Below are 15,577 nucleotides of genomic sequence, written 5' to 3'. Positions count from 1 at the left end.
GCCCCAGGAACTCCGAGCATTCTGAAGGTCTGGGAAATGACAGCTGGCAGTTCATCTCTATGAAAACACCGTAGCACAGTTCAATACGGTTCTAATCCTGGAGGAATTTCACCATCCTCAAGAGAATCAGAATCAGCGTCATCATCTGTGCCATCCGGACCCTCCATCAGGAAGTCCCGCTGCTGCTCTGGTACTCTGGTTCTTAACAGTAGGTCCCGGCAAGGATCCTACCTGTGAATCTGCTCTAGGAGTGTTAGAAAGGGCTGCATATTGCACCTGGATAAAGGATTGCAATCCCTGGAAAGGCTCTAACCATGAAAAAGTAGGAGCATGCAATCCTGGAGGCACTTGAGGCACTGAGCAAACCATCCCCTGTTGAGAAACCAGTTAGGGGAGTTCCAAATTCAGGCACCCCACCTGAGCCATTTTGACTCCAGTCTATACCTGGCTGGGAAGAAACAGACTTAGTGAAATTAGAGGAGGATAATTCTCCTTGAGCCTCCAGACAGTGCTGACAAGTTAGTGGACACTCCTGGCTGAGATACCCGAATATGACAGGCAGTGTAAACAGAAAGGTGCTTAGGTTTCTTAGGCACAGGCGCCATTATGGCCATGCGACGGCCGGAGGCGTGCGTCTAGATTTTTTTTTTTTATATATATATTGAAAAAACCTAGGCGCCCAAAATGTAGGTGTCTGACACCTAGGCATCCAAAACATAGGCATCCCAAAAATAAGCGCCGTAACTTAGTTTTTGGGTACTTGCCAGGTTCTTATGGCCTGGATTGGCCACTGTTGGAAACAGGATGCTGGGCTTGATGGACCCTTGGTCTGACCCAGTATGGCATTTTCTTATGTTCTTATGTTCTTAACAATTTAAACGCACAAGCAAACTTACATGCACAGGTAAACGTGCAGCCACTTAACTTAAGCGCACTGAACAGAAGGCCCTACTAAGCGCCTAAAATCTGGATGCACACACCGAACCAACAAGTCTGTAGAGGGCAGCCTTAGCGTGCAAAACGCCATTGCGCCTACCACGCGGCTCGCAACAAAAAGCCTCAGAGCGGGGCCTAGAGAGGCTGCTCAACCTACCAGGCTGCTCACGTCCCTTGACCTCCCATGGAGCAGGACAAACGTCAGAACAGCGAGCTGAGCATGGAGACTGGAAGGAGGAAGCCCTAAGCTACAAAAGCCTCCTTTTACGTCTCTGTAAAATAAATAAATAAATAAATAAAAATAAATAAATAAATATGTATATATATATATATATATATATATATATATATATTTTTTTTTTTTTTTTTTTTTTTTAACACTTATCTGAACTCAGCCTTACCTGGCTGAGAACAGAGATGGTCTCTGGATGTGGGAGGAGAGGGCATAGGCCATTACCACCATGCTCGGCTACCTGCAACGGTTGCCTTTCAGCCGCTTAAGCAGCTAAGTCCACGCTGGCTGAAAAACCAGCTACTGGACCAAGGCCCTCACATTTGAGGGACCTCCCCAGGAATTCTCAACTGGGGGAGAGACCTTTTGGTGTCACCGCAGGAGAGCGGGGCAAATGTAATATTCTTGATTCTCCTTTTTCAAAATGAAGCAATCCCCAGAATGGAGATGAATGTTCACCATCTGCTGGAGACGGAGAATAATAGCAGGCTGATGTCACTGCAGGGGTATTTATACTGTGACACCAGTTTGCTCCATCTCCATCTGCTGGTAGAGGAGCATAACCCACTTGTTCTGGATTCATCTGACTGGATGCTAAGAAATATGATGTATTAATAATTAGTCCTTCACTTTGGAATAGTTGGGAGGTGAAAAATAAGAGATTGTTCCACCCTCTACCACTTCTGCAAGCATGTATTCTGATTCCCATCCAACAGCATTTGAAATGAGCAGGGATTAAGGGACTAGGGTCCTTACTACACACCCACACAAACTCTCTCAGGAGGCAGTATAGGAGCTTTTTGACCCTCTCAGTGAACAGATTTTAGAGTAGCTGCTACTGCACGGCAAGGAGGCACTCACTGGTGGTGATGGTGACAGTGCAGCAGGGCACGAGTCAGCCATCAGCCAAAAATCATCTGGGGTAACTTTCAAAAGGAGTTATGTGCCTAAACATAACTACTATTGTAGCAATTTTCAAAAGCCCATTTACCAGAGTAAAACTCTGTTTTACTCGTGTAAATGCTTTTTAAAATCAGGTCCAAAATTTGCTAGAGACAGCACCGCCGCAAGGCAACGAAGGAACAGCAAGGAGGTGAACACGACACAGAATGCAGACCGTGGGAAAGGGAGCTGGAACAATAGTGCCAAAGAGCAGAGGTTGGCAGCATCCCACCGCACCATCCCCCCCTCCCAACTCCTCTTCCAACAGCAGGAGACGGTGAGAGGCACTGTGAATACTTTCAAACTCTATCCTTCTCCCCACCCCAGGCACGGGCGGCAGCAACTAAAAACAGGCACTGAGCTCAAATTCGCCACAGTACCTAACAACCAGGCAGGAAAGCTACTGTTAAGGCGGGACTCGGGATTCAGCTGACCGGACAGGAGAAGAACAACAAGCCCCGCCTCCGCACTGCTCCTCTCCTCCCTTCTTACTTGCGTAATAAAGACTGCAGGAGGCGGGCTGGAGGAGCCAGTCAGGCTCCGCTGATTGGCTGCAGCAGGCAGGTCGGAGGACTCACTCAAGCTGTTGCCGTTGCTGATTGACTACAGGCAACCAGGAAGAGAAACTGGAAGGCATCCAGGCAGGGCAGGATAGTTTGAAGTTGAGTTGGAAGCTCAACCTTCGCTTGCAAGTTTTGTCACTGCTGTTGCACAATGTTAGAGTGATTCAGTGATAAAATATGATGGCACGTTTTTTGGATTTATTGATCTTTTGAGGGGTCCAGTTATCGTAGTAATACGACAATTATTGCACGTCTGGCAACACTGGTCGAAAGAAGGTGAGAGGTGGGGGGATTGGCAAACTGGTGGGGACCAGTGAGATGGGAAGGGACAGACCGGTAGAGGCTGGCAGGGAAAGACTGGCTGGGAGTAGACGGCAAAAACTGGGGGAGCGGGAGAAGATGCATAGAGCGGATATGGGAGCGTGTGCTGGGAGACGCTGGAATGGAGGAGGAGAAGGAGAGTTTTCTGCTGCCTTCTGTTTTTTGGGGGGTTTAATTTGGCAATCCGCAGCGTTTGAGAGCAGGCAGCACTGACTTCTTGCAACTGCTAGCATTTGTAGTAACATCACAGACACAGGCACAAGTATTGGTAGATGCAAGAAGTCAGCATTGTCTGCAGCTCGGTGCTCCCTTTAGGCTCCATGAATTGCTAAAATGTAGCCCCTGAAAACCAGAGGCTATAGTTATGCTGCCCTATTACAGTACTCTTGGGAGAATTCTGCATTGAAACAAAAATCTGCATGTGAGTAATAACTTTTGTTTTCAATCATGTAATTTAAATTGTTACTTAAAGACTGTGATTATGTTGTTATTTGAGCAAAGTATGCAGAATTTTAAATATTGTGCCCAGAATTTGCAACTTTTGATGTAAAATTAACCTAGGAATAGTTTTATTGCTATTCTTGTCTTTTCAATTTTTTTAAGCCAAAGATCTTATGAAGCATGAAAACAAAAATCCATCTGCCCTATTTTAGATATCTTTCAGGTACTTTGATACTTTTAAAATTCCTATTTGACCAACCATGCCTGCAGTTTAAAAAGTTATAAATAGGAGTGTAACCTTCAGTGATTCTAAGTATTTTTCATTTATTTATTCTTTAGATTTATTTTTTGTAACTCTAAATGAGTTACAGTAACACAAACAACAACATCACATAAAGACACAACCTACAACAAACTTTATGAAACAAACAGGAAACACTTAAAAAAAATTCTTTAGTATCTAAAACTAAAAACATAATTCTGATGTAACTTAATCTTCTCTATCCATGAATCACCCTGGAGGTAAGCAATAGTAGCCAACTTGGATCTGCTATAATTCTTCCATCCCAGATATATTTCCTAGTCCCTAGCCAACCCCATGCTCCAGCCGTTACCACTTATCACTGCCTTATCATTTCAGTAGTCTCATCCTCTAGCACCACAAATCAAATCTCCTAAAATTAAGCAGTTAAAGTTTTTGTGACGCAGAGAGGTGGACCCTTGGCCGCGACGAGGTTGGTGCTACCTATAGAAGGTTTCCTATAGGCCCTTGTCGGGAGGCGGATGTAGGCGGTGGAGACCCAACCGGACCTTCACCCATACCAGCCCACGTTCCCCGCAGGTTGAGCCCTTTGATGCCGGGGCCGGCAGGACCTAGGAGCGGGTCTCTGGGGAAGACTATCCTGAAGACAGAAGGCGAAGGCAAAGTCAGACGATCCAGAAGTCAGGGCTGGTGGCGAGATAGGAGGATCCAGGGACAGGCCAGAGGTCAGAACAGGCGACTAGCAGAAGAAATGGTGAGCAGGCAGCAGACAAAAGCAGAATCCAGGGACGAGCCGAGTCAAGAACCAGAAGAGCAAGCCGAGTGGAGGAGGAGCCGGAACAGGAATGGAGGCACACTGGGCAGGATCACACGGAGCAGGAACAGGAGTGGGAACATGAAGAGGAAGCAACCAGCAGCTCAAAGCAGAGCGGGACCTGATGCTGAGGCAAAGATGAGGCAGCAGGAGCTGCCTTATGTAGGTCCTGGGGCAGTGCCACACATCCGGGACCGTGGGAGGTTGCTTCCGCCGCGGCTCCTTTAAGGCAAGGGGAGGGCCGCGTTTGTGCCTAGTGGCGGCCAGTGGTGGGGCCAGCTCCCCGCTGCGCTGAGCAAGGGCCGCGGCTCGGGGAGAAGCAAGGAGGGCCCAGGCCCGGCTGAGGGATAAGTGTGGCCGGTCGTGACATTCCGCTGCCGGCCACTGCAACAGTTTTTTCTCAAAAGCAGTTGTAACCTGTTTTGCATATTCATGCGCCGTTTTAATCTTTTTTTATGGGTTCTTATTGTATGCTTGACTATATTTCAGATTCATTTTCTTGCATGTCCTGCGCCACTGTTTAATTTGATGGATTAGAACTAAATGAATGCTGTTTTATGGTTAGGAACCCTCGTTTTCAGTTTTTGTTTTGTTTTGTTTTTTTACCTGCAAATTTCAACGTCATAAAAGAATTGAGTGGAAAAATGACTTTGCTATAACACACAGGAGACAAATCAGTGGAAAAATCATTTTTTTTCCTCATTTCTTTTTTGCTCTAACATTGAAATTCCCTGGCAAAATAAAATAAAAACTGAAAATGAAGGTCCCTATTTATGGTGTACAGAAGCATTCATTGCTCTCACTAACAGTACAGAAGATTTGCAATCTTCTCAATTTCTAACAGACTCATATAATCATCTGTTTCCAACTATTCCAATCCCTTCTGTCTTATTACAGCAAAGTAGTAATGGCTATGAGCTTTCTGTGCCTTCAGGTCATAGATCCCTCCTCAAACACTGGCAACAAACAATGGGCATTAAAGTACCAGTAGACTACCAGTTAGATTACTGATCCTGAAAATCCTCCACTAGTTGCTGGTGTAATCTTGGACTGATTTTTAAATTTTTTTTACATATAAATCTTTGTGGGACCAAGATGCTGTATATCTGCAAGAGAACTTGAAATAGTCCCCTAGCCAGAGCTTGTGCTACTCTCAAGGAAATCCGCTTGGTTTCCATGAGGCAATAAGTATTTAGATCTTGTTTGCCATATTTATGGAACCACTAGCTGTGCCCGGCCACGCGTTGCAGTGGCAGAGTCAGGTTCTTTTCCCCCCCTTCCCCTTGCTCATATTCCTCAGTCACACATCGTCTTCCTCCTTGGTCACTCACCTCCCCTTTCCTCCCCTGTCCCCACTCCAGCTCTCTCCCCTCACATTCACCCCTCCCCCTTCGGTCACTAACCCCCCACTTCACTCCCCTGTCCCCACTCCAACTCTCACCCCTCACACTCACCTCTCCCCTCTGTGTCTCTCCACTGACACTCACTGCCCCCCTTCATTCACCCTCCCCTCACTGTCACCTCTCCCTGCCTACTCCCTACCCTTTTGTCAGTGACACCGCACCCTCTCTCAATCTCCTTCCCTGATTCTGATCCCCTCCGGCTCGCAATGCCCTCCCAGCTGCCCCCCCCCCCCCTCCCTCTTGTGCGGTTCTGCGTGGCCGTTCCCGAAGGCGCGAGGTCAGCGAGGATCCCTCCCTGTCGTGCACGTGAGCCGTACCAGATCGCCGCCGCAGCTCCTCCCAGGTGTCGAATTTCGGCCGACACCACCACGCCCGATATTGCTGCCGGTCCACCGCTGCTGCCCCTCCCAGCACCATGTTGGTCCCGCTGTGCCCGACGTGCGCTCCCGCCCGCGCATGCGAGGTACAGCAGCTTCATTTCCCAAGGTAGATAGCGTGTATTGCATGTCTGTCTAACAGATGTCGCTGTTTTCCCCACACATGTAAAAACATGTTTTTTTCTTTAACCGTGTGACATCTATGTAATCTAGATAGAGAAGAACCTTGCCGAAAGTGAAAGCAAGGTTGTGTCCAAATTTGAAAGCAATTGGTGCAGTAGTTGAGCCTGGTTAAGTTGAAAAAACAGAACAGAGCAGTAAAGGTCACAGTTTGTGTGGTTTGTTTTTTGTTTTTTTTACCCCAAATGAACAGCACCAGCAAAGAATAGTTTAAATATGCAAGCACGCCTTCCTGGCCCCCCCCCCCCCTCCTCTTGGGAGATGTGGAGAATCAGTGCCCCCCCCCCCGCGTAAAAAACGCGCGGCGGAAAATAAGAACGGTCCCCCACCGTGCTCCTCCCCGGCTACATGTGTAAACTGCCAGCCGGTGGCGAGAGTGTGTGCTAGGGTTTGTTCCGCCGGCTGCCATGTCGCAAAACTTCACCGGTGAAAGTGGTGCGTCATGATTCCTGACCTAGTAAGGGCAAATGTCCGCTGAGGATATGGCGCCGACGGGCTCTTGCCCTTACTATGTCACATGGTGTACCGACATCATTGTTGTCTCCGTATAGCATAGTAAGGGCAAGATCAGCCGGCGCCATTTTGGTTGCTGGCATCCGACGGCCCTACTGAATGCAATGTGTCCTGGACCATTCCTGTGGTGCCGGCGGAGAAGCACGGACTTGTATCAGGTGTAGTGTGTGATCGGAGTGCAGTGCGTGGGTGGGTGGAAGAGGGTACTTTAAATTCGGAGGGTGTGTGAAATGCATGGCTTCCCAATGTAGCAGCCAGGAATTCATGTTTTGGGAGAGTGGGTGAAGTAAGTGACATTGGCAGGCGTGTGGGTGGGGGTGTGTGGTGTGATGAGTGTGGATTTCTGTGTGTTATGAGGGAGTGTGAATGAAAGACAATAGCTCTGTGTGGGTGTGGGGTGTGAGTGTGTGTGAAAGGTGTAAGAGATTGCGCTTGCGCTGACGGCCACCAGATGTCGCTGTTTTGTGTAAGCAATTTTTAAACTTGTATTACCTGTCATAGGTGTGACCTATATGTAACGTAAGTGTATAAGATCCTTCCCGTATGGGAAGTGAATGTTGTTTGCAAATTTGAACGCATTCGGTTAAGCGGTTGGTGAGATTAGCGACGACGTACAAACTATTTAACATTTTTATTTATATAGATTTACCAACAGACATACTGCTGAGCCCCAATTGCTTATTCAGAAAACAAGGGATCCATTGTAGGTGCTAGCTAATGATTTTAAAACATGTTTTTTGGGGGAGACATTCCCTTTTTAAGCTGTTTCCTCGTACAAATAGGTACAACTAGCAGTTTTGGCTTGGGGCAGAAATGCTGTTGAGTGGGTTGCCTTTTGTCCCCACCTTTCTGTCAAAATAATTCTGTCCCTCCCTTCTCCTTTTTACCCCTTATCAGAGTTTCTTACCTTCCTCAGGTTTGCTTGTGTTCCTTTTTCTATTCTCTGTGCAAGGCCCTGACTTTTTCCTGTGAGCACTAGTCTAGGGCTGTAACTCATCCTCTGCTTAGCGGTGCTGTTTTGTGTTCTTTTATCACTGGATTTCCAATCCTTTTAGCTCTCTGTCCTCATTATCCCTGCTTCCTTTTCCCACTTATGCATGTTCTATCTTCCCACATTTTTCTCTATCGTCTCAATGGTCGTCTTGCAAATACTGCACTATTGAACCAGCAGAACAGTGCGCTTTGGTCACAGGGACTGACACTAGGCACTTTTCTCTAACCATTCTGCTCCTGCTTCTTTCACACCTATTGACACTTCTGCCTGCTCTGGTGCTGAGAACCACTTGTTCATGTGCAGGAACAGGAGCACAGGAGACTAATGTTTTCTGCCTGCTTCTCATGCCACTCAACATGTACCTGTACCTATAGTCTTGATGGAGGGAAGGGGCAGCACCAGCAGTCCAGCACATTTATCTGGAAAAGCTATGCATTGAGGGAGGCAACTTTTCAAAGCTATTAGAATCTAGTCTTTATTGTGTTTAATTCTTTTCTACAAAAGTTTATTGTATAAAATATATTGGGGGTTTTTTTAATTTACCTGACAGTTTCCTCTTGCTCTTTTGTACTTCCACCTCAGTCAGAACTAGGGCCAGCATCTGGCACAGTGAGCCTTTATGTGCAACTATCTGGGGATCTTTTTTACCAATTTACATCCTCCTTGTCCCCAACATATCTAGTCTTGTCATCACAGTGTTTAGTTCTAGGCTGGAGGTCGTGCACCAGGCTTCTTCTGGAACCCTGCAATCATGGACTCTGAATCTAGCCACTAGGTGTCTCCCTTAGCAATGACCATGACTCCCTCCGCAGTACCCTCTCCCCAAGCCTACTCCAGGAGTGATAGACCCAACTTGGGGATTTAACTGAGGACCTTCCACCTGGCAGTGCACAGCACTTACTACTTGAGTCACCAGATCAGCTCATAAGGTGTGTTTTTTTTTTAATTGGCAGGTGATAGCAGGGTTTTTTATCATAAATTTTTAATGTCAGATTATCATGTCTGCCTGCAATTTTGTGATTTTATAACATTGTAGAATTATAGATATAGCATTGGAAGAGAACTTAAGAGGTTATGTAGTTCATTTTCCTGCCTTGAAGTAGAAGCTGCTCTATCTAGAATCATTCCAGAAAAATATGTAACTTGATCTTAAAAACCTCACTGTCCACTATTTTGCTAGGTAACTTGTTAAAGTGCTCAACTGGCCCTATAATTAAAGTTCTGCTATTTCCTAACTGAAAACTTTCTCTACTGCTATTTATTTCAACCTATTACTCTTTCTCCTTTCTCGCTGGAGGTGGAAAACTGAATGTTCTCACTGCAATCCCCCTTTATATAATTAAAGACTGTCAAATTGCCTGTCACTCTTCTCTTCTCTTTTCCAGGTTAATAAATCCAAGTGCTTCAACCTATTCTTAGGTTATATTGTCTAGGCCTCAAACCATTTTTATTGCTATTTTCTGGATTAATGTATCCAGTCCCAGACATGGTTTTTGATAAAAGGATTTGGGGATAGATTATATCTATATCTATCTATCTATATATATATATAGCTACAAGTACAACAGTACCAGTAGGATGAATTTTGATGAACTGCATCAAAACAGAAATGTCTCTCTCTGCAGGTAGTGGGAGGCAGGAACTGTACTTGCAGTTAATGACTTTCTGTGTCGGTTCCACTGACCCATGTAGATCAAAAGGGCATTTTTGGCTGCAGGTATTTTATGCATCAAAATCTGCACTTAAAAGATGAGACAATTGCTGCACTTAGCTAGCTTCCTTTTTAAATTGTTCAATCAAAAAATATATTGTTGCCAAGAAAGCAAAAAGAATGCTAGGAATTATTAGGAAAGGAATGGAGAATAAAACAGAATATCATAATGACTCTGTATTGCTCCACTGTGCAACCTTATCTTGACTACTGTGTGCAGTACTGGTCACCGCATCTCAAAAAGGATTTAGCAGAATTAGAAAAGGTACAGAGAAGGGTGACCAAAATGATAAAAGGGATGGAAAGAGCCCCGTATGAGCAAAGGCTAAAGAAGTTAGGGCTCTTTAGCTTGGAAAAGAGTCGGCTGAGGAGAGATATGATAGAGGTCTATAAAATAATGAGCAGAATTAAACGGGTAAATGCAAATCGATTGCTTACTCTTTCAAAAAGTACAAAGACTAGAGGACATTCAATGAATTTACTTGGTAATACATTTAAGACAAGTAGGAAATATATTTTTTTTTATTCAATGCATTATTAAACTCTGGAATTCATTGCCGTAGAATGTGGTGAAAGTTGTTAGTGTAGTTGGGTTTAAAAAAAGGTTTGGACAAGTTCCTGGAGGAAAAGTCCATAAGCCATTATTAAGGTGGGCTTGGGGAAATCCACTGCTTATCCCTTCTTGTGACCTGGGTTGATCATTATTGGAAACAGGATACTGGGCATGATGGATCTTTTGTTCTGACCTAGTATGGTAGAGCTTCTGTAATGGATTTTATGATTTGCTTTCTAGTTCTGTCTGTTCAGTGCTTCCAGATGTAAGAAAATGATACTGTTGTTGGTTTTTATTTGTTGTTATAGTTGGTAATTGACTGAGGTTTTCATTCACTGCAAACCTGGGATTGCAAAATGATATGCGATCTTGAGATAGGATTTGCAGTTCTGGACTATTTTCCATTTTGCTACATATTCCTTGAAGGCCTGAAGCTGGAAATAGAAAGATTTTTCCTCTGTGGAATAGAAGTAGAATTACAGTTTTTAACTTTTTAAAAACTGTTTTACTTGAAAACCATAAATGGTACACCCTCAGATACAAAAACATATTAGTGTTACACGTGCCATCCGCAGCAGACCCGCAGCGCAGCCCTCTCACCTTCTTACACAGACTCCGTTTTCTGGTTCCTCCTCGCTAGCGGTGATGGGCCGCCAGCTCCGACCTTGGGCCACCCCCGGTGCCTCCGGCTCCGCCATAGTCCCATCATTTCAGGTCAAGATGCCATTGCTTGTCGGGCCTCTCTGCGTGGCCCGCGGAGAGACGCCACTACTGGCACCATGCCCCTCCCTAGGCGTGCGCGCGCATGCATCACTGATCCTTATGAAGGGCCCACAGCGGGAACCTGGTCACAGCCCTGGATGATGATGTCAAACTCCTCAATGTATTTAAGCTCAGGCCTCTCTCCATAACGTTACCTTTGCCACAGGTCTCCTCGCTACTCGAGTACTTATTGCTGTGAGAGATTTGTCTACTCTCTTCTCCTGACCCTCGTTGTTCCTGGTTCCTGTTCTCTTCGTTCCTGCCCTGTCTATACTTTGGATTGACTACACGGATATTGAGTTCGCTTTGCTTGATTACGCTACTGCCTATCTCCAGACCCAGACCATTGCTTCAGTTGACTAACGCTATTGACTTCTCCGTGATCAGACCATTGTTTCGATTAACCAATGCTATTGACTTATTTATTTTATTTATTTATTTATTTAAGGTTTTTCTATACCGGCATTCATGATAAGATCATATCATGCCGGTTTACATATAACAGGGGGTGCAAAAACTGTTCTTTTAACAAGTGCAACGGAAGCAAAAGTTACAATAAAACAAGGTTGTAGAACTGGGAGAGGAAGGAAATAAGGATAGTAGCGTAAAAATTTACAGAGGTAACTTATTTACATTGTGCAGTGATGTCTCTTTATGGATATTAACATTGTGCAGTGAGGTCTCTCAATGGATATTTGACTCCGGAAAGGCTTGCCTGAATAGCCAAGTCTTAAGTTTTTTTTTGAATGTTGGTAAGCAGGGTTCAAGTCTAAGGTCCGGTGGTAAGGTATTCCAAAGAGAGGGGCCCGCTGTAGAAAAGGCCCGGTCTCTGAGTGCCTTATGGAGTGTAGATTTAGTTGGAGGAACGGTCAGGGAGCCTTTGTAGGCGTCTCTGATAGGTCTGGATGATGAGTGCATTCTGAGGGGGATTTGGAGGTTGAGAGGGGCCTGTGAGTGGATGGATTTGTGGATGATGGTGATGGACTTGTGTAGGATTCTGTAGTGTATTGGCAGCCAATTGACTTGTTAATTGACTTCTCCGTGATCAGATCTCAGCATTGCTTGCCACACTTTCCACATTGCTGCCGGCCCTGATCCAAGCCTGTCATTGGCGCCTCTCCTAGCCTACTCCCTGGACGTGGACTTCTTAGGCTTATCTTTGCTCGAGCGCCCTCAGTCAGCCTTTGTTCCATTGGCGCCCGAGTTCCAGTACCTTATGCAGTCCAGGATAGGACTACGCCACCTATTGTCTTCTGTCTCTGGGCTGAACCAACCTCTCTCGCTATTCAACCTCGAGGCCCACCTAAGTTCTGCTGGCCCCGGCACCCAAAGACTCAACCCACGGGGATCGAGGGCTGGTATAGGTGAAGCTCCAGCGGCCTCTGCCTTCAGCCCACTCCACCTACCGACGGTGGGGACCTGTAGGTCCTCTCCTACAGGTTGCGTAAACCCCACCTCAGCCCAAGGGTCCACCTCTGATGCAACAGATTGCAAAGGCCATGGACTCGGTGGAGCCGCGTGCCCTCCAGGCCATCCCTGGAGGTACAAAAACAGCAGCAGTTTCTCGAGGCATTGGCCTCCTCTATGGATCGTCTTCACGCCCGGCTTGATGCCCTTACTAATAATCCAGTTTCTATTCTGGCTCCTCCTCATCCACAGCCATCTCCATCGATACCTCGAGCCTTGTTGGCCCTCCCAGCGTCCCCGCGCTTCAACGGTGATTCCAGACTCTGCAGAGGGTTTATTAACCAATGTTATATGCAATTCGCTCTACAGCCCTCTGTCTTCCAGGACGAATTGACTGACTAAAGTCACCTTCATCCTATCTTGCCTCGAGGGGAAGGCAGTGGCTTGAGCGTCCCCCTGTGGGAACGCTTGGATTCCTTGTTAAAGGAACTGACTCAGTTTGTGGCTGTGTTTCGACGGACCTTCGATGATCCTGGGTGACATGCCGTGGCAAGCACCAACTTACTACATCTCCGTCAAGGTCAAAGAAGTCTCTTCGACTATACCATCGAGTTCCGAACTTTGGCTACTGAGCTCGTCTGGCAGGAAGAATGCCTCTGAGCTATCTACCTGGATGGACTCTCCTCGCAGCTGAAGGATGAGTTGGCTGCATGGGAGCTCCCTTCCTCTCTTGAGAACCTTATAGACTTGGCAGGCCGAATTGACCACCGTCTCAAAGAGCCTCACCGGGAGAGTCGGATGCCTAAAAAGCCTTTGCGGGTTTGATCCCGTTCGCCACCGATGACCAAACCTGCTCCCAGCAGAGATACTATGGTGGTTAAGACGGAAGAGCCCATGCAGTTGGGTCGTGGGCAGCTGACACAGGAAGAGCGCCTCCGGCAGAGACAAACCGGTCTATGTCTGTATTGTGGAGCACCTGGCCACCATCTACAGTCTTGCCCTATCTGTCTGGGAAACTTCCCGGCCCGAGTTCAGTAGGGGTCCTGAACTTGGGCACAACCTCCTCGGCTCCTCAGTTATCTGTACCATTTATCCTGATCTGGGATTCCTGGTCCTTTCTGATTTTTTTTCTCTGGTAGATTCTGGAGCAGGAGATAATTTTATTCTCAAGGACCTTGTTCAGCTTTTGGGTATAAAAACCTGTTTGCTTGAAACCTCCTTATGTATTGCTTCTATTTACGGAGAGCCGTTACCTGGCCGAATTTCCCTGACTATGGAACCTGTCCAGCTACGCAGTGGTGCCTTACATACTGAGGAACTCGAATTGTTAGTGTTGGAGAAATCCATCCACTGTGTAGTTCTTGGACTCCCTTGGCTACAGAAGCATTCTCCCCAATTCAACTGGGGTTTGTTGCAGCTGGTGGAGTGGGGTTCCGCCTGCCACCAGTCTTGCCTCCAGAAAGTGATACCTTCATCCGTGGTTCCTCTGGTTGCCACGTCATCTGGCATACCGGCCCCTTACACAGACTTTAAGGACGTGTTCTCCAAGCAAATAGCTGACCTTCTTCTGCCTCTCTGAAGGTTTGATTATCCCATTGATCTCCTTCCAGGGACCACGCCTCTTTGAGGACGTACCTACCCCCTGTCTCTCCCTGATACGAGGGCTATGAAGGAATACATCCAAGAAAATCTTGTGAAGGGATTCATCCGCCCCTCTACTTCTCCTGCTGGGGCAGGATTCTTTTTTGTGACCAAAAAAATGGGTCACTTAGGCCGTGTATTGACTACCGCGGCCTAAATGCCATCATTCATAAGGATAAGTATCCCTTGCCATTAATTTCCGAATTGTTTGATCGTCTTCAGGGTGCATTGATATTTACAAAGCTGGATCTACTTGGGGCATATAACCTGGTAAGAATCTGTCCCGACGACATTTGGAAAACTGCCTTTAACACCCGGGATGGGCACTACGAATATCTGGCGATACACTTTGGCCTCTGTAATGTGCCTGCAGTATTCCAAGAAATGATGAACGAAATTTTTAGAGATCTGCTATACACCAAAGTTGTGGCTTACCTGGACGATATCCTTGTCTTTTCCAAAGACCTCGACACCCATCTCACTGATGTCCAAACCGTCCTTCAACGCCTTTGTGAGAACCATCTGTTTGCGAAATTGGACAAATGCTTGTTCGAGAAAACCAGCCTACCTTTCCTTGGTTATATTATCTCCCCACAAGGGTTTTCGATGGACTCAGCCAAGTTAAAAGGAATCTGGGATTGGCCACAGCCTGTGGGTCTCAAGGCTCTCCAGCGCTTCCTGGGATTCCTCAACTACTATCGTCACTTCATCCCATATTATTTTACCCTGGCTGCTCCACTTAACCCATAAAGGTCAAAATACGCAAAATTGGACTCCAGAGGCCGTCGCAGCCTTCCTTTGCCTTAAAGAAGCCTTCCAAAAAGGGTCCTGTTTGCATCTCCACCATTGGGGCTAGGGCAGTCCTGAGCCAACGCACCACCTCTGGTACCATAGTTCCATGCTCCTTTTACTCCTGTAAATTTTCATCTGCAGAACAAAATTACAGCATAGGGGATCGTGAGCTACTTGCCATAAAATTGGCCCTCGAAGAATGGTGCCCAAGGTTAGAAGGCGCACAACACAAATTCCCTGTGTTCACCAATCATAAGAATCTGGAACATTTGAGTCAAGCCCAATGTCTCAATGCCTGTCAAGCTCGATGGGCCTTGTTCTTTTCCAGGTTTGATTTCGAACTTCGCTATCGCCCTGCCGACAAGAATCTCCAGGCAGATGCCCTATCACGATCCTTCAAGCCTGAAGACACTCCAGAAGAACCTACCGTATTTTTCGCTCCATAAGACGCACTTTTTTTCCCCCAAAGGTGGGGGGAAAATGTATGTGCGTCTTATGGAGCGAATATAAAAAAAAAACCAAACAAAAATCTAACAAACACCCCCCCCCCCCCCAACTCCCCCAAGACCTGCCGACTTAATTTCCTACAACCCCTCCCCCAAGACCTGACAAATTAATTACCTGCAACCCCCCACCCTCCTGACCCCCCCAAGACCTGCCAAACGTCCCTGGTGGTCCAGCGGGGGTCCGGGAATGATCTCCTGGGCGTGGGCCGTCGGCTGCCAGTAAACAA

The 15,577-nt window shown here is 46.6% G+C and overlaps 1 protein-coding gene across 4 annotated transcripts in view; it reads left to right on the top strand.

The window, feature by feature from the left end:
• Window positions 1-2,674: 2,674 nt before the first annotated feature.
• KLHL5 (kelch like family member 5) overlaps window positions 2,675-15,577 on the top strand; it is a 246,063-nt gene continuing 233,160 nt past the window's right edge. For 2 of the 4 annotated variants that reach the window (XM_029589364.1, XM_029589379.1), the window contains exon 1: window positions 2,676-2,949. The gene's annotated coding sequence lies outside the window, so the exon portion shown is untranslated. Of the gene's footprint in view, window positions 2,950-3,090; window positions 3,416-15,577 lie in introns of those variants that run through there. The other 2 variants (XM_029589386.1, XM_029589372.1) reach the window with 2 other exon arrangements.

The sequence above is a fragment of the Rhinatrema bivittatum genome, chromosome 1 (genome assembly GCF_901001135.1).
Source record: "Rhinatrema bivittatum chromosome 1, aRhiBiv1.1, whole genome shotgun sequence".
In the NCBI taxonomy this organism is placed as follows: Eukaryota; Metazoa; Chordata; class Amphibia; order Gymnophiona; family Rhinatrematidae; genus Rhinatrema; species Rhinatrema bivittatum.
The sequence above is the reverse complement of the archived record's forward strand: the minus strand, read 5'-3'. Positions and strand labels throughout refer to the sequence as shown.